General features: G+C 40.7%; 1 long non-coding RNA gene across 3 annotated transcripts in view; it reads right to left on the bottom strand.

The window, feature by feature from the left end:
- The window catches only part of LOC138837456 (uncharacterized), a 59,033-nt gene extending 33,554 nt beyond the window's left edge, over nucleotides 1–25,479 (bottom strand). Inside the window, exons 1-5 of one of the 3 annotated variants that reach the window (XR_011375316.1) lie at nucleotides 16,673–16,741; nucleotides 16,403–16,550; nucleotides 13,646–13,790; nucleotides 9,583–9,763; nucleotides 6,719–6,785 (exon numbers count right to left, since the gene is read on the bottom strand). This is a non-coding gene — a long non-coding RNA (uncharacterized lncRNA). Of the gene's footprint in view, nucleotides 1–6,718; nucleotides 6,786–9,582; nucleotides 9,764–13,645; nucleotides 13,791–16,402; nucleotides 16,551–16,672; nucleotides 16,742–24,929; nucleotides 25,183–25,258 lie in introns of those variants that run through there. The other 2 variants (XR_011375318.1, XR_011375317.1) reach the window with 2 other exon arrangements.
- Between the last annotated feature and the right edge of the window lie 5 nt (nucleotides 25,480–25,484).

Below are 25,484 nucleotides of genomic sequence, written 5' to 3'. Positions count from 1 at the left end.
CTCTTTGAGTTGGTAAGACTGGATTTTAGCAAAATAACCCAAGCAAGTTAAAAAAAAAAAAAAAGCCAGCCCCGGGGCAGTGGCTCACACCTGTAATCCTAGCTATTCAGGGGGCTGAGCTCTGAGGATCACAGTTCAAAGCCAGCCCAGTCAGGAAAGTATTTGAGACTCCTATCTCCAATAAACCACTGAGAAAACCAGAAGTGGCACTGTGGCTCTAGTGGTAGCCATGAGCTCAAGAGCTGAGGGACAGCACCTAGGCCCAGAGTACAAACCCCATAAACAACAACAACAACAAAAACAACAACAACAAAAGCCTAGTTCCTCTGTAAGGCAAATCTGTCCCCATTCCTATTTATACCAGGCAGTGACCCCATGGATTCTAAGGATTTTGGAAGCCTCAGGGTAGAATGGGGTAAAGAGCTAAAAGACAGATGTCAGAGGGAGAATCAGAGTTAAACCACAAAATGTATTCATATATAAACATAAAATGACCAGGATTACAAGCAACTTATGACCTAAGAAAACTGATCTGGGGCAGAAGGTGAACAAATGCAGTCATGGTACTCAGTAGACACTATGTGGAAAATAATGCAACTTGTGGGCAGCAATGGAAGGGGGAAACTGAGGAATAGCGAAAGAAGGTGTGATTAATTGTCCACAAAGAAACATACTCATTACCTGACTTACGAAACTGTAACCCCTCTATACATCACCCTTATGATAACAATAAAAACATTTTAAATGGAATCATGCAAAGTGTTGTCATTTGTGACTGGCTCCTTTTGTTCAGATAATACCAGCAAGATTAACCATATTGTAGTATTTATCAGTATTTATTCAATCTTATTGCTGAATAATATTACATGGTATAGATACATCATTGGTTGTTTCTCCATTCATCAGTTACTGATTAATTGGGTTATTTTCACTTGGTTATGATGAAAAATGTTGCTCTGAATATTCATGCACAGATTTTTGTGTGAACATATGTTTTTAGTCTTCTTGGAAAGATACCTAAGAAGTAAAATGGCTGGCTCATGTGGTAAACATGTGTCTCCCTGACAGGAACGATGGGACTATTTCTCACTATGACTATACCATCTTATATTCCCACCAAGAATGTACAAAAGGAGGGTCCTACCCTTCTCTGGCAATACTGGGGTTTGAACTCAGGGCCTCTTTCTTGGTTGACTGGCACTCTAACTTTGAGCCATTCTACCAGCATAGATTTCTGCCAGTTAATTGGAGGTAGAGTCCTTTTGGAGTTTTGTAGTAGGGATGATTTCAAATTATGATGTTCCAGCTCTCACGTAACTAGAATTGCAGGCATGAGCTATCAGTGCTTGGCTAATATGTCCTTTCTTTAGCAATACCCTTACTTTCTTTTCTTTTTTTATTTTACATTTTATATACATATTAGTTGTATAAGGGGATTTTGTTGTTATTATAACCTTACTTTATTTTCTTTGTCAAAACCTATCTGTTCTAAGTACCTCTCTCAGCTTATGTGAAAACCTACTCATTATCACTGGTTCCATGTGCCATTCTTTCAGGATAAATATTTTAACAAGAGTTTCCTAGAGGGCTGGGAATGTATGCGCGAAGCCCTGGGTTCGATTCCTCAGTACCACATAAACAGAAAAACTAGAAGTGGCGCTGTGGCTCAAGTGGTAGTGCACTAGCCTTGAACAAAAGCAGCTCAGGGACAATGCCCAGGCTCTGAGTTCAAGCTATTTACTTATGTAGCCAGGAAGACAGTGGGGTAACATAAATTCTAAGGGGGTAGTTACAGGAATGAAAATTTTAGGAAGAACAATTTCTTTTGTTTCTCTTTCTGTGTGTCTGGGATAAGTTCTCAGACTCACCTCTTCCTAGCTTAATAAAAGCAAGACCAGGCCCCATCTCCCAACATACCTCAAATATCATCCTCATCCCTGGATCAAATAGGTAGGGTGTCCAGGAAAATGAAGTCTAATGCTTGCCCCACACCTCCCTGGCCCATATTGGTGCCCAAATCAGAAAAAAGGCAGTGGGTATTCTGGACCTATGGTGAGAGGCACATGGTGGGTAATCAAAAATAGTTGCTGGCAAAGTCTTTAATTCAAAGGCAATGCACCAGTGTGAGAAAGTTCATACTCTGTGGCTGACAGGTAGAAGGATATTTTGGGACCAGAGGAACCTGAAATTAACCCCTAGCTTTCTCATTTTGTATCTGGAGTCAGCCTGCTCAGCACAGTCTCCAGGGGAAACAGGAGGCAGAGCCCTGGGAAACCTGACAGGCTCTTTTTGAATTGAAGAGCAATGGACATTAATATAGCAAAACCAGAGCCTGGGCAGGCCACCACTTTCCCGGTGGCTTTCACCATTTCATGGTGTGCCATTGTACTTTCTCCAAGTAAGCAGAGCAGAATCCGTTTTAGAATACAGAGAAATGGCTTCAGTAATTGGAAATACTTGCTTTATTCTCTGTGGGTTACAAAATCTGAGAAGGGCTCTTCAGGGGCTTCAAAACACTTTTCAAATAAAGTTAAAATAGGTATTTGAGCCCACACGTTAAAAAGAGGAAATGAGCTGAATCCTGGAATGTCAGAGCTAGAGGAGCCCAAGGGGAGCACATAGTTCTCCCACTTGTTTTGCACCAGGGGAAATTGAGGCTCAGGCTGCAAGGGCCCTCTGTGATCCAGTGGCCCAGCTAGCTGTAAATTCAGATATTCCAGCTAGGTGTACTCTCCTCTCCCTTGTAAGTGCAGACCCAGAGGAAACCCAGCTCCAGATACATTGGAAAGGCCTGAGAATGGTGCTTCCTTAAGGCTAGCATTAATTCCCAGATTGGGCATTGCCAGAACACCTTCAATGCCTTGGGGAGATCTCATGCTGAGATCAGCCAGAACTGCCAGAGCCCTGGCCCTGTGGTAACTCAGCCTGCACAGGAAGCATCTTAATGAGATGGCTGGGTGTTAGGGAAGCAGGGCCCTGGGCGTGAGCAACCCAGAGAGGGGCACTTTTGGAAGTGACTTCAGGAGCTGAAATCCACATTCAATCTGCATGCTGGGCACACATGATGGTCTGTGAGCAGCACCAAGATATTGTAACTGCATGATCAGCCTGAAACCCTGTTATTCAGAGATACTGCTGGGATGTTTTGAAGTTTTTAGTTTTTCTTGTCTCATAAAATTTTAAAAGCTCTTTACTTATAGATTTAGTTCTTGTCTATTTTACAAGTGGCAGAGGGCCAGCTATGGGCAAAGAAATCAAGCACGTATAAGGCTCTGAATTCGAGTCCCAGTAACAAACAACAGCAGTTAAAACAGTGGTAGTGTAGCCATGTAAAAGTCTGAGCTTAGAAAGTCTGGAGGACAGGTTAAGTTTTGTTTCATGAGGTAGTCCTAACCCTGGATGGATGCTTTCTTTCTTGTGGTAGCATTTCCAAGAGCTATGCTAGGTAAGTAAATACAATGGTCTGGGGGTATCTCTGGAACACAATGCCTTGAGTTTAATTCCTAGCACATACATGAATGAATGAAAGATAAAATGAACAAACAAATAAAACGTCAATTCTTAAACTCTGTGCCAGTAGCCTGTAATCCTAGACTCTAAGGAGGCTAAGATCTGAGGATTACAGTTCAAAGCTAGCCTGGGCAGGAAAGGTCTGTGAGACTCTTCAATTAAGCAGCCAAAAATAAAAAGCCAGAAGTGAGGCTGTGGCTCAAGTGATAGTGCACAGCTTTGAACAAAAGCTAAGGGTTAGGGCATGAGTCAAGCCCTAGAACTGGAACAAAAAAAACCAATAACAACTGATTAGCTATATTTTAAGTGTTACACATGGCTAGAAGTTAGTACACTGGAAGCGCAGGTCTGCATTATTTCCATCATCATTCTATCTTACAGGGTTATCCACATTGAAGGTACAAAAAATTTCAGCTTATATTGTTTTGGATGTCGCTTGCCTCCCCCACAAGATTCAGGATCTAGAATCCTGGTCCCAGTGTAGCAATGTTGAAAGGTGAGAGAATCTTTCATAGGTGGGGCCTAGTACAAGATAATTAGGTCAGGAGCTTCACCACTAGAAGGAATTAATGCAGTTACTAAGGAGTGAGTGAGTTAACTCTCATGAGACCAGGTTGCATAATAAAGCTACCCTACATATTTAGCCCCTTCTCCATGTAGCTCATTTTCTTTCTTTTTTGGGGGGGGTCCAGTCGTGGAACCTGGGCGCTGTCCCTCAGCTCTTCAGCTAAAGGCTAGCACTCTACCACTTGAGCCACAGCACCACTTCTGGCTTTTTTCTTTTTGCTTATGTGGTGCTGAGGAATCGAACCCAGGGCCTCAGGCATGCAAGGCAAGCGCTCTACCACTGAGCCACCTTCCCAGCCCTGTAGCTTGTTTTCTTTCTGTTTCTCTTCCCTTGTTTGTGTTCAGTATGTGTATGTGTGTGTGTACGCGCGTGCACACGCGCGCATACACCAATAATGGACCTTGAACTCAGCCTTGAATTCCCAGTTGGCTGTTTTGCTCAAGGCTGATGCTTTACCATTTGAGCTATACCTCCACTTCTTGTCCTTTGTGTTTTACTGAAGTCAGGTGACCCTCCCCAGAGGTCTTATGTAGGCTACCCAGTCTATGTTACTTGTGCCCTTGAACAGCTCTACTTTGTCCCGAATCATAAGTTGTCCTATCAATTGCTCACCATGGCCCCTCTGTCTATAGAAAGCTTAAGTCTATTATTCTAAAAGAGTGGGGAAATCTTTCCTCTTATTTTAAAGTATCACCTCTCCCTCCCATTGAGGAAAACTTCCCATATATGTGGAAGGAGACCAATGAAAGCTACAGTGGACAAGAAATACCAGAACTAACAACTGCCAAGCTATATTGCTTGAGTATTTCCTGATCTCTTTGCGTAGAGCTGAATTGACCAGATACACTTGGTTAGCATTTGACATTAGTTAGCTCACAGATCTACATTCCCTTTGCTTAGTTCAGGAAGAATCTCTTTGAGAAGGCCAGCAGCTTCTTGTCTGCCCAAAGAAAACTACCAGTGGCTTGTGTATTTGCATTAGAGATGACTAAGCAGTCTCAAGGATCTTGTCTCCTGCACTTAGGATCCAGTCAAGGAGCAATCCTGTATTCTAGAGGGAATTCTCTTGCTCTCCCCTATTTCAAGGTTGAGAAGGGAGTTGCCTGGGGTGGGAAAGCAGCTGGCAGCCTTTAAATCAGGTGAACCATCCTCTGAATAAGCAATCCTCTGTTGGCAAAATTTAAGGGCATGAGCTAAGATTTAATGGCCAAGGCACTCATTACAAATAATATTGTTTATGATAGTGGAAAATTGGCAATAGCTCCAGACCCAGGGGAATTGATTAAATGATGTCACATTCATACAATGGAACATTATCTGGCTTTTAAAAGTTACGTGCTACATGAATATTCATAGACATGGAAAGATGGTCAAAGTAAAATTGTTAGGAAAAATATAACTCTGATGCCATTTAAATCAATATACACATGATAAATGTATGGATGGGTATATATCAAATCTTCACAGAAGTTGACTTAAGATGAGGAGTATTTTAAAATCTTTTTTGCTTATGTGTATGTTCTTTGTGGATGGACACCTGTTACTTTGTAAAGAGAAGAAAATGATAGAAATTAGTTTCCATTCTAAGCGAGGCAATCTCCTTACTGGACTAACCAAAACTCAAAAGGACTCACAATGTCCAAATGTATAAGGATGTAGAACAGCCAGGACTTTGTCCCATGGCTGATAGAAGGTTATGCTGTAATGACTACCTTAGGAAACTTTTTGCTAAGGCAAAAACACACATTAGTCCCACGACCCAGCAATTCCTTTCTGGAGACATGCCAACAAAAACATGTGCTGTGCCAGAAGCTCTTTGCCTTGTGACAGGATTGCATCCCTACAAACATACACTGTAAAGTGAAAATACTCTAAGTTTAAAATGCATTTCATACACCTAACCTCAACATTGTAGCTTAGCAACACAATTCACTGTAGAATACCAGCTATTTTCTTTCATGACTACGTGGCTGGCTGGTTGCTGTAGCTGGCTAGTGTTACCTCACATCATGAGCGAGTACAGAAACACATACCCACCAGCTTGGGAAAGTTCAAAATTCAAAGTACTGAACGTACATCACATTTACACCATAATACAGTTAAAAACCATTGTCGTGGATTGTCTATACATCAAGGCAAATGCACAACATTGTTCATTTTTAGCATTATTAATTACACCCCTAAGCCAGGCACCAGTGGCTCTTGCCTGTATTCCTAGTTACTCAGAAGCCTGAAATCTGAGGACCGTGATTCAAAGATAGCCCATACAAAAAAGTTCATGAGACTCTTATCTCCACTTAACCAGCAAAAATTCACAAATGGAGTTATGGCTCAAGTGGTAGATCCCCACCCTTGAGCAAAAATACTAAAGGACCTGACCCAGGCTCCAAGTTTAAACCCCAGGGCCAGCCTCCCCCATAGAAATTGTACCCAGCTGGAAACACCACCAATGTTAATCAGCAACTGAGCATGTAAAAGACACTACCTGTTCATTACACAGAATATTACAGAATAGTGAAGAAGCAAACTTCTACAACATGAATTAATTTCACAGATTCAATGTTGAGAGAAAACTATCTGATCCAGAAGAAAGGTAAGAGCAGCACAAGTGCATCAAGGATAATACAGGTGAAGGTTTACCTTTAGAGTTGGCACTGATGAAGAAGGAACCTGAGTTCTAGGGTGCTGGGACAGCTCTACATCAGGGCTGTACAAAACAAAAATGGGGTTACATATATAATTTAAAATGTTCTATAGTTGTATTTTAAAAGATAGAAATTGGACGTTAATTTCAATGATTTTTCTGTGTGTATGTGTGTGATTTTGGAGGTTATGTTTTTAAGGCAAATGCTACCACTGAACTACATGCTCACTCATACTGTTTTTGGTACTAAGTTGTCAAAGTGTATTTTATACTTACAGTACATCTCAACTACAATTAGCTACCCTTAATACCTACACAAGGGTGATGGCCATTGTATTGAACAGTGCAGGACAATATCATCATCTGGGTGGTGGCATGATGAATATATACTTAAATAAAAATTAAGCTATACATTCAATATACAAAACTCACACCTCAATAAAATGAATAAAAATTTTAAAAAATAGTTTGATGCAGTGGCTCATGCCTCTACGCCTAGTACTTGTCAGACAGAAATCTTGGAACTGTGATTCAAGGTCAGTCTGAGCAAAAAAGTTTTCAAGACTTCAAGGGACACTAACGGCAATTGTAGTGGTGCATGCCTGTCATACTTGTGAAAGGAAAACACAAAATAGGAGGATTGCAGTTCAGGCCCAACTGGGCATAAAGTGAGAGCATATCTTTTTTTTTTTTTTTTTTTTAATTTGTGGGGCCTGAACTCTGGACCTCTACACTGTTCATCAGCTCTTCAGCTCAAGGCTAGCACTCTACCACTTGAGCCACAGTGCCACTTCTAGCTTTTTCTGCTTATGTGGTGCTGAGGAATTGAACCCAGGGCCTCACACATGCAAGGCAAGCACTCTACCACTTAGCTACCTTCCCAGCCATGAGAGCATATATTAAAAATAACAAACACACAAAGGGACTGGCAGAGTGGCTCAAGTGGTAGACTGTCTTCCTAACAATCCTCAGTATTGCCAAAAAATTGCCAAAAATATGTTTTAGAAAAGCATAAAAAGATCCTAGTAAGGAGACTGGGTCTATACTTCCCCTATATAAATAGCCCTTGATTTCCCCTGATTGTTTCTGTAGATGGTTTGCTTTTCTATTAGGTTTAAGTGTCCTTATCTGGTTTGTTTTGCTCATGTATAACACTTGGGTTTGATTCCACATACCTTGTGAGGTTTAGACCTATATAAGCTTTGTGCTAGCTGCATTCCAGGCTGCTGGTCTTTGAGACAAGAGTCTACCAGCAGTCCTCCGACCCTTCAATAAAGACTCATGATTTGGCCTTTGAAGTGGTGGCTTCTCTGAGTTTCCTTACAACACTAGCTACTTAGAAGGCTGAGATCTGAGGATCACAGTTTGAAGCCAGCCCAGATAGGAAAGTTTGTGAGACTCTTATCTCCAATAAACTACTAAAAAGACTGAAGTGAAATTGTGGCTCAAGCTGGTAGAGCGCTAGCCTTGAGCAAAAGTTCAGCAACAGAGCCGAGGTCCTGAGCCAGGACCAACATACACACACAAAAAGCATAGAGGCTTTTAAAAAACATAAAAAAACATTTTTTAGAAAGCATAAAAGCAATCTAAGCCCACTCGGCTTAGCTGATTAGCCCTTTTTGGGACCAAGGACACAGTTCAATAATTCAAGGGCAACTTCTCAAGTCAGCTGATTTGTCTGCCCTGTAGAAATATGACCCAGGGTGTGACAAGGTGAAAGTAGCTCCACTAAAACAAGAAAGATCAGAAACTTGGGAAGAATGCCCAGATGCAAACACGGTTATGGAGGGATTCTAACAGTTTGTACACTGTACCTTTTAACTGTCTAGTTTGTACACTGCACCTTTTAACTGTCCTGAGTTGAACAGAATGCTTCAGGAATATGGTATGGGATCATGCAGGAGAGGGTAAGCAAGAGCTCACATTCATTGGCCAGAAAGGTTCTCATAGAGCTAGTTCTTGGTCCACTCAAGCATGAAAGAATCTACCTATATCAATCTACTGAGCACCATAATCTATTCCTGAGGTGAGGTACACATACAAGATGATTTTAGTGGTATATCATAAATTTTATTTTTAATAGTTATGTTTTTATTTAAAGATATATGTAGGGCTGGGAGTATAACTCTGTGGTAGAGTATTTGCCTAGCATGTACATGGCCCAAGTTTCAATCGTCAGCAAAGAAAAAAGAAAAAAAAAAGAAACAAAAAGATGTGGGTCTATAAGTATACATCTGTGTATAATGAAATATAAAATTCATGGATGTAATAACTGATTAGCAAAATGGTAAATTTTAAAGAATGACTTCAAAGAAAATATTAAAATAATAACACACAGTACATGAGATAGCAAAACTAAATTGTGAATTAATACATGAATGTTTGAAGTTTTAAAAAATGGTAGTTTTTACTACTCCTCTTCTATAAACTGATTCTGGACATAGGTTTTGAGGGGTGGGGAAAAAGGAGATTCATAAACACAAGAACCATAGAGATAAATCAGGAGGAAAGCAAAATCAGCAATGTATTTAGAGTCTCTCTAAGAACCAACAGAAACTGTTTGGTTAGAAGATATTTCCTAGGGGCTAGGAAGGTGGCTCAGTGGTAGAGTGCTTGCCTTGCATGCTTGAGGCCCTGGGTTCGATTCCTCAGCACCACATAAGCAAAAGGAAAAAAGCTGGAAGTTATGCTGGGGCTCAAGTGGTAGAGTGCTAGCCTTGAGCTAAAGAGCTGAGGGACAGCGCCCAGGCCCAGAGTTCAGGCCCCACGACCGGACCCAAAAAAAAAAAAAAAAAAAAGAAGATATTTCCTAGAAAAATCACAACTTTAAACAATGGTGTCAATTTGTCAAGAAACTCACTGTAGTCAAAACAGAGTTCTGTCCTGGAGTAAAGGTCCTCATTCCTAACAAAAGTGATATCCTCAGAGCATGGACCGCCTAGTTGTCTTGTCACTTGGGTATTTCCTGTTAGTCTTGTCTGCAAACAAAATGGCTGTCTGCAGAACTGACCAAGGGCCCAGGCATCTGACAAGCTGGTAGCCTGATAAAAGGTAAGAAAATCATGGGTAAGTGACCATCTATGAATACTGAATTTGACAGAAAAACATAGAACAGTAGCCTATCTTTGATTGCCTGCTCTCTTTCTCATCTTATCTGTTGTTGCATTTTAAGAATTTCTTTTTCTGATCAGTATCCTTAACGCTTTTCTTCCAATTTCTGACTGAAATGCTTCCTAACTTGGATAAAACCACCTTTAGATACACAGCTAGCAGTCAAGTTTATGTAGATCAGCCACAAGGGCGGGCTTTGTCCCAAGGCTTGAGTTTCCTTAGGAACCTTAGAATCCAGCAAGATTCCCTCACCCAACACCTGTCACCTGTAACTGGCACACCTGGGGACAGTGGGCAGGCCCCCAGGCTCATCCTCTGAGGTCACTTCTTCCTATACTTCAGCCACACTTCTTCCCTGCCCTCCCCCATATAATCTTTCTCCATAAATTCACCCCCTTCTCACCTCCATCTGATGCAGACTCTGCATATAAACATCTGGTGCAGGCCAGAGGTTTGTTTTTCCAAACAAACTCTCCTTTGCCTGAACAACCATGTAGAGGTCTCCTTTCTCCAACCCTTACATCCCTGAGGTTTTTGTGTTTTGCTTTTTTTTTTTTTTCTTTTTCCCCTTAGGCTAGCTTTCTACCACTTGAGCCATAGCTCCACTCTGGATTTTTGGCAGATAACTAAAGATAAAAATCTCACAGACTTTTCCTGCCTTGTCACGACCACCTCGACCAGCAAGGAAGACGCAACACTGAGCTCTTCTCTCAGCAGTTTATTCAGGACCTTTGAGCAATCTTCTGACCCCGGGGAGAATCCCACACAGCCTTAAGTACTCGCTGGGTAGCCAACCCTGATACGCCACGTAGGAGCCATCAATAGGTCCAGGTGCACGGAAGCAAGCCAGATTCTATGCCTTAGCCATATAAGGAGTTGTTTACCACAGAGAGCGCTGGCCATCGGGAAGGCGGAGGGCGGAAGCCGGCGCCATCTTTAAGGTGCGGCTGCACGCAGCTCTCTACACTGCCTAGGCTGGCTTTGAACCACAATCCTTTTATCTCAGTCTCCCAAGTAGCTAGGATTACAGATGTGAGCCATAGGCACCCACTTTCTATCTTCAATTTTTAAAATATAATTTTATTATTACTATTATCATTATTATTATTATTGAGTTGTATGCTGGGTTAAAGTTCCATAAGTCAGATAATGAGTACAATTCTTCTTGGACCATGTCACCCCTTCCTTCTTTTTCCTTCCTATACTTGCCCACAAGTTGCATAGTTCATTTTTTACGTAGTGTATATTGAACATCATGACTGCGTTTGTTCACCTTCCTCTCTCCATTTCTATTTCCCTCTTCTGCCTCCCCTAAAAAGACAAAAAAAAACCCCACAAAACAGTAACACCAATAACAAAAATAAATTTAGATTCCATGTGCAAATATACTAAGACATTTAAATAGCTTGCTTGGAAGCCATTTGCCTGTGGTGATAAATAACACATGCATGGTAGAATACTCACTACAGTGGGCCATGGTAACCTTTGCTTTATTGTAATAATAACAATCAAATCCCAAGGAGAAAATTTCCTATTATTATGAGATTTGATGCATAGAGAAAAATGACAAGGGAAAGCACAGGCACAAATGACACTCCACCTCTGCATGTGGCTGTGTTGAAAAACCAGGTGCTACCCACCTGGGAAAGTCCACAGAACCTTCATTCTTCCCCTGTTTGAGTCACCCACATGATAGCTCCCTAGCTTGAGCATAAGATAAAGAATCTTGTCCCTGGTAACTGTGTCTGTCTGATTCTTCTGATACAGAGTATAAGAACCCACAGGCACTGAAATTGCCATATTTCCAATCCCTACCAATAACGCAACAAGAGTCTGATTTTTGCTAGCCTGGGGAGAAAAGTCTGTGACACTCATCTCCAGTTAAACACCAAAAAAGCTGGAAGTGGAGCTGTGGCTCAAGGGGTAGAATGTTAGTCTTGAGCAAAAAGCTCAAGGACAGCGCCCAGACTCTTGAGTTAGGCCCCAGGATGGGCACAAGAAAAAAGAAGAAAGAAAGAAAGCAGAGGTTAGTTTAGGAGTGGGTGTTATCATGAAGCTAGAGGCCCAAGTAGTTGGTTACTCTGGTAACAAAAGGAAAGCAAAGCTCTTTGCTTTTGTCTACTATCATAGTTAATAGGGCAGTCAGTAGCCACTCAGAGGCTCTGAGAGCAATTCACAGCTGTGCCTCACTTTAGAGTGTGTTTGTGTGTGGTGTGCTTTAAGCCCTTCAGTGCAGAAGTAAATTTTGCTTTGTGGAGTTCAAGGAGTGTCCCTATTTTTTTTTTCTAACAGGAACTCCGAGACTGTATACTAAGTCTAACTACAGTAAGGTAGCAGCCTTGGCCCACTTGCCTTTACCTGGGTCAGAGAGCCACTAGGCTCTGGCAGTCCTGGGTGGGAGAAAGATGGAGCAGCTCATATGAGGCACAGCCCCCAAAAGAGACTTAGCTGTACTGCCTGGGCTCTTCTGGGTTCCTCTGAAAATAATTTAGCTCTTACTCCTTCTTTCCCTAGTCATCCTTTTTAACCAATCCAATCAGTTTCTGTTGCAAACCCCGAATAATGTTCTCTCTGTAGACCCTCTCTTGAGTGCTGGGATAAACAGAAATAATATGTAGGTCCATGTGAGACTACATTCTACCTAGTCTCATGATAATAGGTTTCTTCCAAGCTGGGAATGTAGCTCAGGGGCAGAGGTAGAATATTTGGCTGGCATGTTTGGGAGCCTGGATTCAATTCTCAATACAGGGAGAGAGAAAGATAGAGACAGTGGCAGAGAGATACTTTCATTTGGTTATGTGAAATTTACCTCAATAATAAAGAATCTTAAAGCTACTCAACTATATGCTTTACAGTTATCAAAATGATAAAATTTGGGCCAGGAGCTACCTTGGCAGTCAGGAACACAACAGTTGCTCAATGATGTTTGATGATTTTAGTTGCTATGTGAAACTTTTTGTTGCTGTTGTTTGGTGGAAGGGTTTTGTTTTGTTGTTGTTGTTTGTTTTTGGCGCTACTGAAGTTTGAACTCAGGACTTCACATTTGCTAGGCCAACACTCTACTAACTTGAGCCACGTCCCAGTCATTTCTTGTTTTTCACTCCAGTGAGAGGGGCTTAACAGTTATCCACCCTTGGGATTTTTTTTTTTTGCAAACATTTTTTTGGTGTCCAAGAGTCACTTTTTTCAAGCATCATATCCTTGCTCAGTTCCCAGACAAAACTAATTATTTGGGCAAGCAGACAGAATCAGAAGAAGAGAGCTGTTCTTTCACCCTTCACCCTCTTTTTTCTTTTTACAAAATTTTGTGATTTATGAGGGATCGTAAGGTTTAAAGGGGGAAAAGAGGTGTGCTATTCTTTAATACAGGGTTTAACTCTAAATTCCTGGTTCCAGTTTCCCATGCCTTATTTTCCCTAATCTAACCTGCTTCAAATCCACAATCCTCTAATCTCTGCCTCTGGAGAAGCTGGGATTATAGGCATGAGCCATTATGCCTAGCCTTAACTGTTTTAAAGGTAGTGCTAAAGAAGCCTTCTTTTGGTTGAAAGCAGAGAATTACAGAGAGCGTGGATTCAAATCCCAGACTAACCACCTTTGTATCCCTTTCTGTGTAGGTCTTGTTCAAAGTACTTTAGAGTAACCATGCCTCTCATAGGGTTGTTTCTAAGGTCCAAGTGTGTGAAGTACCTGGAATGGTCTTTAGGACACAGGAAGTACTCAACAAATATCAGCTGCTATAATGAGGGTAGTAATCTACTCCCAACTTGGCCATTTTCACCAATATTTACCACACTAGCTTTCTGTCTCACCTCTTGTGCTGCAGATACCGGGTTTTGATAGGAATCGAGCCACTGTCTTTAGATCAGGCTGATGTCCAAATGAGAAAGTTTGCTGGGGAAATAATTCAGTGGTAGAAGGCTAGTATGTGCAAGGGCCAGGGTTCAATTCTCAACCCTGCAATTACAAAAACAAAAAATTAGAAACATAAAATGAGGAAGCTGCTTGTGAAATTCTAAGGAAGCTCCAGCAACATCTTTTTTGACTTTTATCACTATCAAAAGCAAAGTTCCCAGGGAATAGATGCTATACAAAATAATTAGAATAGTTTCTGTTCTCTTTGGCTGCTTGTACAATTTAGCACATTTATTATAAGCTCTCTTTCTCAGTTATCCCATGCAAGACGATGGGTCTGTCCTGCCCCTCCCCTACCAGCAAGACATCAGTATTCTATGATGTGCTAGAGACTTGGAAATAGGGGAAACATCCCATGCACAGCTGCCCTAAGCTCACAGATCTACCCTGTAGAGAAGTCATGAGGTTTAGGAAACATCTCACCCACATCTCTAAACCTATCTCCTGCCCATGCTTAGGCTACACCTTTGATTTTTTAAAAATCATTGTTATAAAATAATTAAAATTATTTAGTATGATAGTGCATCCCAAAGGACAGGAAAACAAATGGTATCAAAAGAATATGCCATGACAAGAAAAACTTCTATGCTCCCGCTTTCAGATCCCTGTTGTCAAGGAAAGAAGCACCGTCCTTCCCCTTTTATCCTTCTGTGCAGATAGGCATGTGTTTTTATTCTTACTGCCTCTCTTATGCATATTTTAGCAAAAATTATTGCAACTATACCATATAGGGAGCTCTGCATCTTGCTTTTTTTCTTTTACTTAATTATTGTGATAATCTTCATAGATGTTTTATGGGACTGTGTTCTTTTTCATGGCTACATTTTATTCTGTTTTATAGGCCTAAAAACCTATCCGTTTCTGATGGGCATTTCTGGTTCCAATGTTGTTGTTTTTAACAAGCAAAGTCACAATGAATGGCTTTTCAGAAGGAAATAAGAACTCCACCCAGGTGCAGGTGGCTCATGCCTGTAATCCCAGCCACTCAGGAGGCTGAGATCTGAGTACTGCAGTTTGAAAGCCAGCCCTGGTAAGAAAGTCTGTGAGATGCTTATCTCCAATTAGCCACAAAAGCCAGAAGTAGAGCTGTGACTCAAGTGGTAGAGCACTAATCTTGAACACAAAAGCTCTGGGACACTGTCCAGGCCCAGAGTTCAAGCCCCAGGACTGGCCAAAAAATTTTAAAAAGGAATTTCGTTTCCAAAACATGTTTTGGGGAGTGTGGGGACACAGAAATGGAGGAAGAGTGAGCAAATGTAGTCGTTATAGTCAATGTATATTATGTAAAAAATTGACTATGCAACTTAAGGGTAGAGATGGGAGGGAGAAAGTAGGGAAGAATGAAGGAAAAGGTGACATTGACCAAGTAGCATCATATTCATAACCTGATTTATGGGAATTGTAACTCCTTTGTACAACTACTTAATAATAACAATAATAATGATATGGTGGAGGAACTAAAAATGGAATATAATATTTGACTTGGATTATGTAAAATGGATAATGAATGATTTTAAGGATAAGCCTTCCCTGGTAACTAGCTATTTTAGCTAGTAACTGTAATTGTAACTCTGTAACTCCGTAACTCTGTAATTCTGTAACTCCACTTCTGCTGTTTTCTGAGCAATGAGAGCCCTAACCCAGCTGAACCATCACCACCCTTTGTTCTAGTCCCCTGCTTCCCGACAGCAAAACCTTGGTGGGAAACTTAAGGTGCAGATTTCTTGTAACAATCATTGGCTAAAACCAACACCCAGCCTCCCCCTTTCTCTGCCCTAGCCCAAAATGCTTAAAAGCTGATGTAGGCTGGCAGTAGGGGCCATTTCCTGGGATTCCCAACTCCAGGTGCAGTCCAGGCACATTAGCACTTTTTGCTCAATAAAATCTTTTACATTTTCACTGCAGACTGAGTGGTCTCATTGTCCCTCCCCACTACAATAATAATTTTAAAAGAAAATCATTGCTACCTTAAGACAACAAATAATAGTGTCAGTAATATATCTTATATGAAAGAGAAATTTAACACTCTTAAATGTAACTAAAATTTGAATACCTTTGAAAACTTTATTTGTATTGTAACTGAGTATTGTTATTGGAAAAATTCTCTCTGCTAGTTCTATCTTCCATATTAAATGCTTGTAAAGGTTTCCTAATCATACAAAGGAAAAGGAAACCCCAAAATAAGGATATACAAAAAAAGATTAACTTTTGCTTTACCTTAAAATGCATATATTTTAGAAAGGTTTTTAATTTATATGAAATGAAAAATTCAGCAACATTTAAAGAGAAAAGCATTTACACACAAAAATAACAGATAGCCTAACATTCTTCTTCAAGTATATTATCCCTTGATGTGATAAATTTCATTAAAAATGGGTGTAATGAAAGTAATCTTTAAAATTAAGTAGATTGGGGGGACGGGAAGAATTCAATTTTCTTTGGTGAAAATTGGGCTTCCTCTCCCTTCCCTTCCCACTTTACCCCAGAGTTGCTCATATATGTAAGACATATCTTAGATTTTTTTCCTGTGACTTGTATTGATTTTTTTCAGGATACTCTAAAGGTCTTGTGTGCAGCTATTTTCAGTACATTCAAAATTTTGTCAGAGCAAATTTTCTTCCAAGGTAATTATAATGAATACTTAAGTCACTTACATAGCATTTTGTTAAAAGTGCTGCCAAGTTAGGATGTGACCAATCTCTGATGGTCTGCTGCAAGGTGGGCTTTGAAGGAACAGCTAGAGAGACCGAGAATGAAAGGTACCCATCTTCCTACTCAGGAAAGTTTTTCTTGGCACAAGTCCTAAGTCATGAATTAGAAAATTTAACACTCAGTACACATGTTCTGAAAAACAGCCAATCAGCAAAAACCTCACCCCAGTAACTAGGCTGCAGAGTCAGAAAGACAGCCAATCCATGGCAGACCTGCTATATGGCAGCCAATCAGCAAGTGTCTAGCTGGTGCTGGAATTTCCAAAAGGGAGTCAAAGGCAGCTTTACTCCTGTGTGGTGTTTACAGCTGGAAGTCCTTAAATCCCTCAACACTTCCTCTTCTGAAACCCCACCAGCTGCTAAAAGTAAAAAGTCAGTTTTAGGGTGTTGTGAAGATTTTGCTATAAAGTACAGTTTCTCTTAAAGGGAAATAGGAATTTTTCTTCTTTTACACCACATGCTACATTCAATTTAGTGCAACACTTCTAACATCTGGATTCTTCCTCCCCTACATACATCATTTATGATTTGTTATGAGTCCAGACTTGGGAGAGACAGATGCAAGAAGGGGCTGTGAATTTAGCACATTATCTTTTATTCTTGCCGTGGTTTCTGTTATCTATGTTTATTTGTGTATATATAAATCTCCAAATGCCAAAAGAACAGGTGTGAATTTTCTAATGAATATTTATTAAATGAAGAAAAATTCATTTCAAAGTTCTTTGTGGTTTAATGGAATTTTTAATATAAAAATGGTGGGAAGTAAACTAGCACGTAAATTTAATCATAAACGAAATGTATGAGTTCCTCAACTAGTATGAAAGGAACTGGTAAGTTCATCATCTTTTACAGAAATTCAGTCTAAATTTTTTTTCAGACTGGTATAGTGGTACAAATCTACTTGTCCCAGCACTTGGGAGGATAAGGCAGGAGGATTGCAAGTCCTGGTCAGACTGGGATAGTACATAGCAAGGCTGTGTGTCTCAAAAAGAGAGAGGGGGCTGGGAATAGGAAGAAAAACAAGAAAGAGAAAGGGGAAGAAAAACTGTAGGAGAAATAGTTATAACGGCTTTCCACACCGTATATTGTCATGAGTCTTTCAGCTAAAATAAATGTTTGGATGTACTATCAGCAACATTTTCTTACTACAAAATTGCAAGTCCATCTTCAGATGCTAGGATAAAAATCTACTGTCAAAAAATGGCAATAGCCAAGCACCGGTGGCTCACACCTGTAATCTTAGCTACTCAGGAGGCTGAGAACTAAGGATCACAGTTCAAAGCCAGCCTGGACAGGAAAGTCTGTGAGACTCTTATCTCTAATTAACCACCAGAAAACCAGAAGTGGTGCTGTGGCTCAAGTGGTAGAGCACTAGCCTTGAGCTGAAGAGCTGAGGGACAGTACCCAGGCCCAGAGTTTAAGCCCCACGACTGACAAAATAAAATAAAATAAACAGCAACAGTTCCATTATTAAATATCTAAACCCCTTATTTTATATCATAGCCACAAATATAGAAACACCTTTTAATAACAAAAAATTCCCTTAATGTAGTGTTTATCTCCTGAAAAAGACTTATTTATAAGGCTTATAAATAGAATCCTTTCCAGATGACCCTTCATTAGCAAATTTTTGCAGACATTTTCATTGTGTTAGCAGTTAATGAGACAATTATACGGCTTTTGTTGGATGTAATACAAGTAAACCTTTGGTGCATGCTTGCATAAAGGTACAAACAATGCTTTCTTAAAATTGAAGCAAAGTGGAAGGGCTGCGGGGGGGGGGAGGAAGGAGTATAGTTGAGGAGGTGGTAGGGAAGGGATGGTAGGAGAAAAAACAAAGGAGGAAGCAACAGTGCTTGGTAAGAAATGTACTTATTACCTTGTTCATGTAACTGTAACACCTCTGTACAGTATTTTCACAATAAAAAACTTATTTAAGAAAAAGTTAATAAATCAAAAAAGAATCATTAGTTGTGATAAAATGATGATGAGTCTGAGGATCGAGGTTCAAAGCTAGCCCAGGCAGGAAAGTCCCTGAAACTCTTATCTCCAATAAACCACCAGAAAACCGGAAGTGGTGCTATAGCTCAAGTGGTAGAGCACTAGCCTTGAGCTAAAGAGCTAAGGGACAGAGCTCAGGCCCAGAGTTCAAGGCCCATGACCAACCAAAAAAAAAAAAAAAATGATGATGAGGAAACAACTAATGTGATAAATTATTTGTAATCATTTGAAAACAAATCTAATAAAGATTTGTGTATACAGTCTAAAAAATTGAAGCAAAACATGAATGATTTTATGAAAGATGCCAGCAGTCTTGCCATATTCCCCACAATGTCACACAAATAGCACTGAATGCCTTCCATGAAATTGTTTGCATTTATGGTATTCTAACTGAAAAACTGCAAGGTTTTTATGTTTTCATTGGCATTAAGAAGTTTTCATTTTTCATTCAAAAACCCGTTGGCAAAATGTTATTAAACTGGGGCTTGGAATGTGGCTTAGTGGTAGAGTGCTTGCCTAGCATGCATGAAGCCCTGGATTCCATTCCTCAGTACTACATAAACAGAAAAGGCTGGAACTGGCTCTGAGGCTCAAGTGTTAGAGTACTAGCCTTGAGCAAAAGAAACTCAGGGACACTGCCCAGGCCCTGAGTTCAAGCCCCAGGACTAGCAAAAGAAAAAGTTATCAAACTAAAATTCTAAAAATGAAGAGCTCAGTTGCCAAGATAAAATAATCAAAAGCCCAGCTAAACAGAAGTTGAAAAGAGGACATCAAGAGCTGAAGAAAGTGAGGGAAGGGGTGACATTGTCCAAAAAGAAATTTATTCATTCCCTGATTCATGTAACATCACCTTTATAACAACATTTTTTTGTCAGCGTGGGGCCTGAACTCTGGGCCTGGGCGCTGTCCCTCAGCTCTTCAGCTCAAGGCTAGCACTCTACCACTTGAGCCAAAGTGCCACTTCCAGCTTTTTCTGCTTATGTGGTGCTGAGGAATCAAACCCAGGGCCTCATGCATGCAAGGCAAGGACCCTATCACTGAGCCACCTTCCCAGCCCTAAATTAAATTTTTTAAAAAGTTGAAGTTAAGCCCTGCATAGATGGTTCATGCCTGTGATCCTCATTACTCAGGAGGCTGAGGAAGATGGTTCAAAGCCAGCCCAGACAGGAAAGACTGTGAGGGTTATCTCCAATTAATCACCAATAAGCCAGAAGTGAAGCTGTGGCTTAAGTGGTAGAGTGCTAGCTAGCCTTAACTACTTAGGGACAGTGTCTAGGCCCTGAGTTCAAGGTCCAGACCACCACAGACAAAAAGAAAAACAGTTGGAGATAAAGCAGAGGAATTTCATCCAGTCAAAACCATTTAGAGCCAGGTACTGGTGGCTCACACCTGTAATCCTAGCTACTCCGGAGGCTGAGATTCGAGAATGGCACATTTTGAAGCCAGCCTGGGCAGGAAAGTCTGTGAGACTCTGATCTCCAATTAACCACCAGAAAACTGGAAGTAGCTCGTGGTTCAAAGTTGTAGAGCACTAGCCTTGAGCAAAAAGAGCTCAGAGACAGTACCCAGGCCCAGAGTTCAAGCCCCATGAACCACCCCCTGCAAAAACAAAACAAAACTACTTAGAAAATGCCAAGAAAGGGAAAAAGATGGACCTAGAACAAATCATGTTAAGTGAGGTAAGCCAAGCTCAGAAAGACAAATTGCGTATGTTTTCTCTAAGAAAGCTCAATCTAAAATACACTAGGACATGTTAAATAATACAGGAGTCTAGGCAATCACACACAGTGAGACCAAAGGAAGATATTCTCAGGGGAGGAACACAAAGGCCTCTGGTCACATAAAATAGCATTTGTCAAAATTAACTCCTGGAAATAGAAAAAAAGGATTTTTACTTTGTTGTTTTTGTTTTCTTTTCTTGTCATGTTTGTTTATTTATCTGTCTTTGGTAGGGTAAGTGGGGGGCACAGAAATGGAAGGACAAAGGATTAACAAATGAAGCAATGTGCTGAAAATGAACTATACAACTTGTGGATGGGGATGTGAGGGAAAAACTGGGAGAGCACTAGAGAAGGAGTGATACTGTCCAAAAGGAAACATGCTCTTTCTCTGACTTACATAGCTATAGCCCCTCTGTACATCACCTTTATAATAATTTTAAAAACATTTACAAAAACAAAGTATCAAGAGGACTTACAGGACCTCTCAGGTGCCATCCATCAAAAGAAGAAATAAAAATTAAAGGCATTAGGAGCCTAGTCAATAAAGTAATTTAAAACTTCTTTAATCTCAAGAAAGTCATCCTAGTGACAGAACACCAAACAGGCAAGTTCAGAGAAGAAACACTCCTAGATGCATTATAGTTAAAACACTAAATATACAGAGTAAAGAGAGAATATTGAAATCACAAAAGAGGAGACAAGTAACTTACAGTGATAAGCCCATTAGAATAACAGCAGATTTCTCAGAACAAACACTAAACACTAAGAGGACATGGACAAACATGATTCAAACCCTGAGAGACAACTGCCAATCTAGACTATTGTACCCAGAAAAGTAACCTTCATAACTTATGAAGAAATCAAAATGTACCAGGATAAATAAAAGCTAGAGAAATTGCACTGCAACCAACACTTAAAGGAATCAATTTTAAAGGGTGCCAAATGCTTGACTTTTAAAACAATCTCCTGAATGAAGCCTACTTATTTCTTTTGTATTTTCAATGTCAATTTAATAACAAGATTGTCTAAACTGAAAAAAAAAAGAATGCCATCTGAGTACACAACTGCTAAAAGAATAAAAGTTGAATGGCATCACTCCTTTTTGTCAGTGGGCAAAAGTTATTGATCAGAATACTCACTGTAACCCTGAAGAATAGGAAAGCAAATTATGCCAGGAAAGATGGAATTATGTACTTTAACTGGTCAAATATAAAGAGCAATTATCACAGTTGTATTGAGTATATGTTCCAGTATATAGGCTCATAATGCTAACCTGAGTGTGATTTCTCATTAAAGACTATTCAAGCCCAAAGAACAAAGTAAGTTGGATGAGACCACTGCAGAATCCAATTAAATGTAAATGGAACAGACTATGACTGCAAGGGATTTTATAAGCAAATTCTGTAAAATAATGAAGATGAATCTAGAAAAACTAAATAAATCTAAAAAGAGAGGTATGTGATTTGTTTGCGATTTATTTCAGATAAATAATGAATTTGTTTGTAATGTCCCAGAGAAGGTAATCCCAGAGAGAGCAGAAGAAAGCTTTCATATCTTTAAAGTGACCCATCCCAGAAGATACATTCATCATTTCCACTATGTTCTACTGGCCGCACTCGTTGTCCCCAGCCATTGTGGGCTGGGACTATCTAAGAGGGTAAGACATTAGAGGCCAACTTCAGAGGCTGGCTATCACACCTAATTACTAAAATTCATTAAAAAAGTTAATTTCCAGAGCTTAGAGATCTGTGAGAATATGTATGAGATGTTTACTGTTATTGCTTTAGAAGCTCAAACAGTATAGGAACATTCTTTTCTTTATTTCCTTCTTTCTCTTTTTCTTATCTTGTCTTTATTGGATCTCTTGTTGCAACACCAGGGGGCAGCAATAGAGAATTTTCCTGGCTGCTTACCAATGCCTTCTTACATAGCCAGAAAGGGGGTGTCACAAGAGTGTGTACACCGAGGGTAGTCCCTTTGTACAAATGAAATGCTGTGTCTGTACCAGTCACGAGACTTCTGCTGAACCATCACAAAGTGCTCCATTTTGGGTCTGGGTGGAAATGCTTCAGCATCATCTAGAGTTCAGAGAGGCTTAAGTTGTACTTTATAAAGGCAGTTATATTTAATCAACTCCTGACATAGAGATATGGGAACTATGTTCTTTTGTAAACCTGGGTAGGGGTTTGTGATCTCACCAACCCATAAAGCTTAGCAGAATTGGTGCTACGTAACTTCTCAGACTAGGTCATAAAGCCATTTTTGTCTCTCTGTATGTTTGCTTTTGGACCCCAGGCACCATTTATGAGAAAGCCCAGGACATAAAAAGAGGCCAGTTGGTGAACACCAATTGCCAGATGTGAGGGTCAATGAGCTTTCCTATCAGTTCAGTTCTAGACTTTGAGTCTTTATTTAAAGCTCCAGACATACATACTTTGCCCTGTTTTTTTCTTTTTTCTTTTTTTGCCGGTTGTGGGGCCTGAACTCTGGGCCTGGGCACTGTCCTTCAGCTCTTCAGTTGTAGACCAGCGCTCTACCACCTGAGCCTCAGCCCCACTTCCGGCTTTTTCTGCTTATGTGGTGCTGAGGAATCGAACTGAGGGCCTCATGCATGCAAAGCAAGCGCTCTACCACTGAGCCACCTTCCCAGCCCCTTGCCCTGGTTTTTTCTTTCTTTCTTTCTTTTTCTTTCTTTCTTTTCTTTCTTTCTTGCTTTCTCATTCCTTCCTTCCTTCCCTCACTCTCTTTCTTGCTCTTCTTCCTTCCTTTTTCTTTCTTTCTCTTTCATTCATTCTTTTTTTTTGTTAGATAAGGTGTCACCATGTGGCCTGAGCAGGCCCAAAACTCAAGATCCTCAGCCTTCTGATTGTTGAAATTACAGGTGTGACCACTCATGCCTCTTTAAGCCATCTGAATTTCTAGCTCACAAAAATGATGGAGACAGAGCAAGTTTACCTAAAAGTGAAAGGAAAGCCACAAAAGTATTTAGACTCTCCATTCTGAGAGGGGCCACAAATATATATATATATATATATATATATATATATATATATATACACACACACATATATGCATATATACTCATATACACATATAAACATATATATACATATACATAATATATATAAATATACATAGTATGCGTGTGTATTTTGGTACTGGGGTTTGAATTCAGGGTCAAGGCACTGTTTCTTAGCTTTTTCAATAAAGGCTGGAGCTCTGCCACTTGAGTCACAGCTCACAGCTTTTAAAAAATTTATTTTCCTGCTCACATTGGCTTTGAACCATGATCCTCAGATTTCAGCCTCCTGAGCAGTTTAGAATTACAGGTGTGAACCACTGGTTCCTAACCAGTCTAGGAGATTCATATGGACACCCAAATATATATCCTTTTGGGTTAGTTACACAGTTGGGTGAATAATGAATACATTAACATATTTTGTTCTCTTTGTAGTTAGAGGAAATCTTGGAAGGATATTTTATTAACTATCACTTTGTAACAGATTATCCCCAAACTTAGTGGCTTACAACAATCATAATTTATAGGGATGCTCAGATGTGTCACAATGACCCATATTTAATAAACAGACCAGCCCCAATATTTCTGGGATTAATTAATACAACATTGCAACAGCAAGGATGATTAAATGTACACCATGCGAAAATAAGCTGTCCTTTTCCTAAAGTCAATTTAAGCCAAGCCCAACCCATTCTTTCACTATAAATACCCCTGATGTTAGAGCACTACTTATTGTACCTGTTATCAGATTTGCCCATACCCATGTTTGAGTTGTGTAATGTCCTTTCCTTGCTTTTTTGTTATTGATAAACTTCTTTGGTCTCTACCTTGATGTGTGTGTTTGGTGTGCACATGAGCTGGTCCTTGGGTTGGAACTCAGGGCTTGGGCATTGTTCCTGAGAATTTTTGCTCCAAAGCTAGTGCTCTAGGTGCTTAATTGGAGATAAAGAGTCTCCCTGACTTGTCTGCTTGGGCTGGTTTTGAACCTCAATTTTTAGATTTCAGTCCCCTGAGTAGCTAGGATTGTAAGCATGAGCTTTTTTTTTTTTTTTTTTTGGTCACAAATTTGGTATTCCAAGTAGGGAGGCCCCTTCCCTGGAACCTCATTGGTTCCATTAAGACCTTAAATCTCAACTCCATAAACCCCATTCTCTGCATGTATAAAATAATCACAGCTGCCAACAGCACCAAAGCTCCAGGTAAAGCCCTGTATAATGCAAGGTGTTACTGGTGACCACTCAAGTCTTTGCAACCATAAGAACTGATGGCTGGCTCCCAAATGTCCTCGCCTAACTGTTGATTTGGAAGAGAAAGATGGTCCATTTGTTGATAGTGTCCCAAACCACATCATAGCAGATGGGAGGTAACGCAGGTGATAGGTAAAACTATGGTTTTGACTTGGTATAGATGAAGTGATGAGTGAAGTATAACTGAAGCCATTTGTACTCTTAGTCATATTTATTTCTCTAAGCCTCAGTTTCCCAGACCAATAAAAATAATATAAAGTGGACTGGTGGCTCAAGTGGCAAAGTGCCAAATCCCTTTGTTCAGACCCCAGTAACACACACACACACACACACACACACACACAAATAAGAGAGTAATAGAAAAGTAACCCCACCTCGCTGAGATTTAATATGTTTGGTGATATAGGAAAGGTCAAATGTGTGACCTTTGGTGCACAACAGTGTCTCTCCACTTCTGTAAAGGAACAGCCCAGCATACTCACAGAAAACACAAGTTAGCACGTCCTCTACATTGTGAGCAATGGCGTCTTCGGATGTGTGCACAGAGGCCTGCCTTTCTCTCTAGTATATACTGCTGCAAAATGTGCTCTTTCACACAAAGACCCCAGTGAGGGAAGTGGAGGTGTGACCCGAGTGAAGAGCGCCAGCCGTGCGTGCGTGCGTGCGTGCGTGCGTGCGCCAGGCCGTGCGTGCACGCTGGCCACACACCAGCAAAAATCCATTGCACTTCGATAACTGCACACCTACATCCATAAGCGGCATTTAAACCAGCAAGCTTGGGGGGGGCGGGGGGGCAGGCCCGGAGCCTCACAGAGCCGTTCTGCCCTCGCCATGGCCCCAGGCCAGGAGACTTCTTTCCTTCCTCCAAACGCTCTGGCCCTTCGCGTCGCCCTCCACGGCACAGCAACAGCCTCCGACCCCGCCTCCCGCGGGCCAGGGCCCGGCGCGGCCGGTTCCCTCTCGCCCTCTCGGGGCGGGAGGAGGTGGAGGCTGCCGGAGACGACCGGCCGACGCCGGCGGGGGCCCAGGCCGCTGAG

This window comes from Dipodomys merriami, unplaced genomic scaffold (genome assembly GCF_024711535.1).
Source record: "Dipodomys merriami isolate MVZ:Mamm:240054 unplaced genomic scaffold, mDipMer1.0.p SCAF_27, whole genome shotgun sequence".
In the NCBI taxonomy this organism is placed as follows: Eukaryota; Metazoa; Chordata; class Mammalia; order Rodentia; family Heteromyidae; genus Dipodomys; species Dipodomys merriami.
The sequence above is the reverse complement of the archived record's forward strand: the minus strand, read 5'-3'. Positions and strand labels throughout refer to the sequence as shown.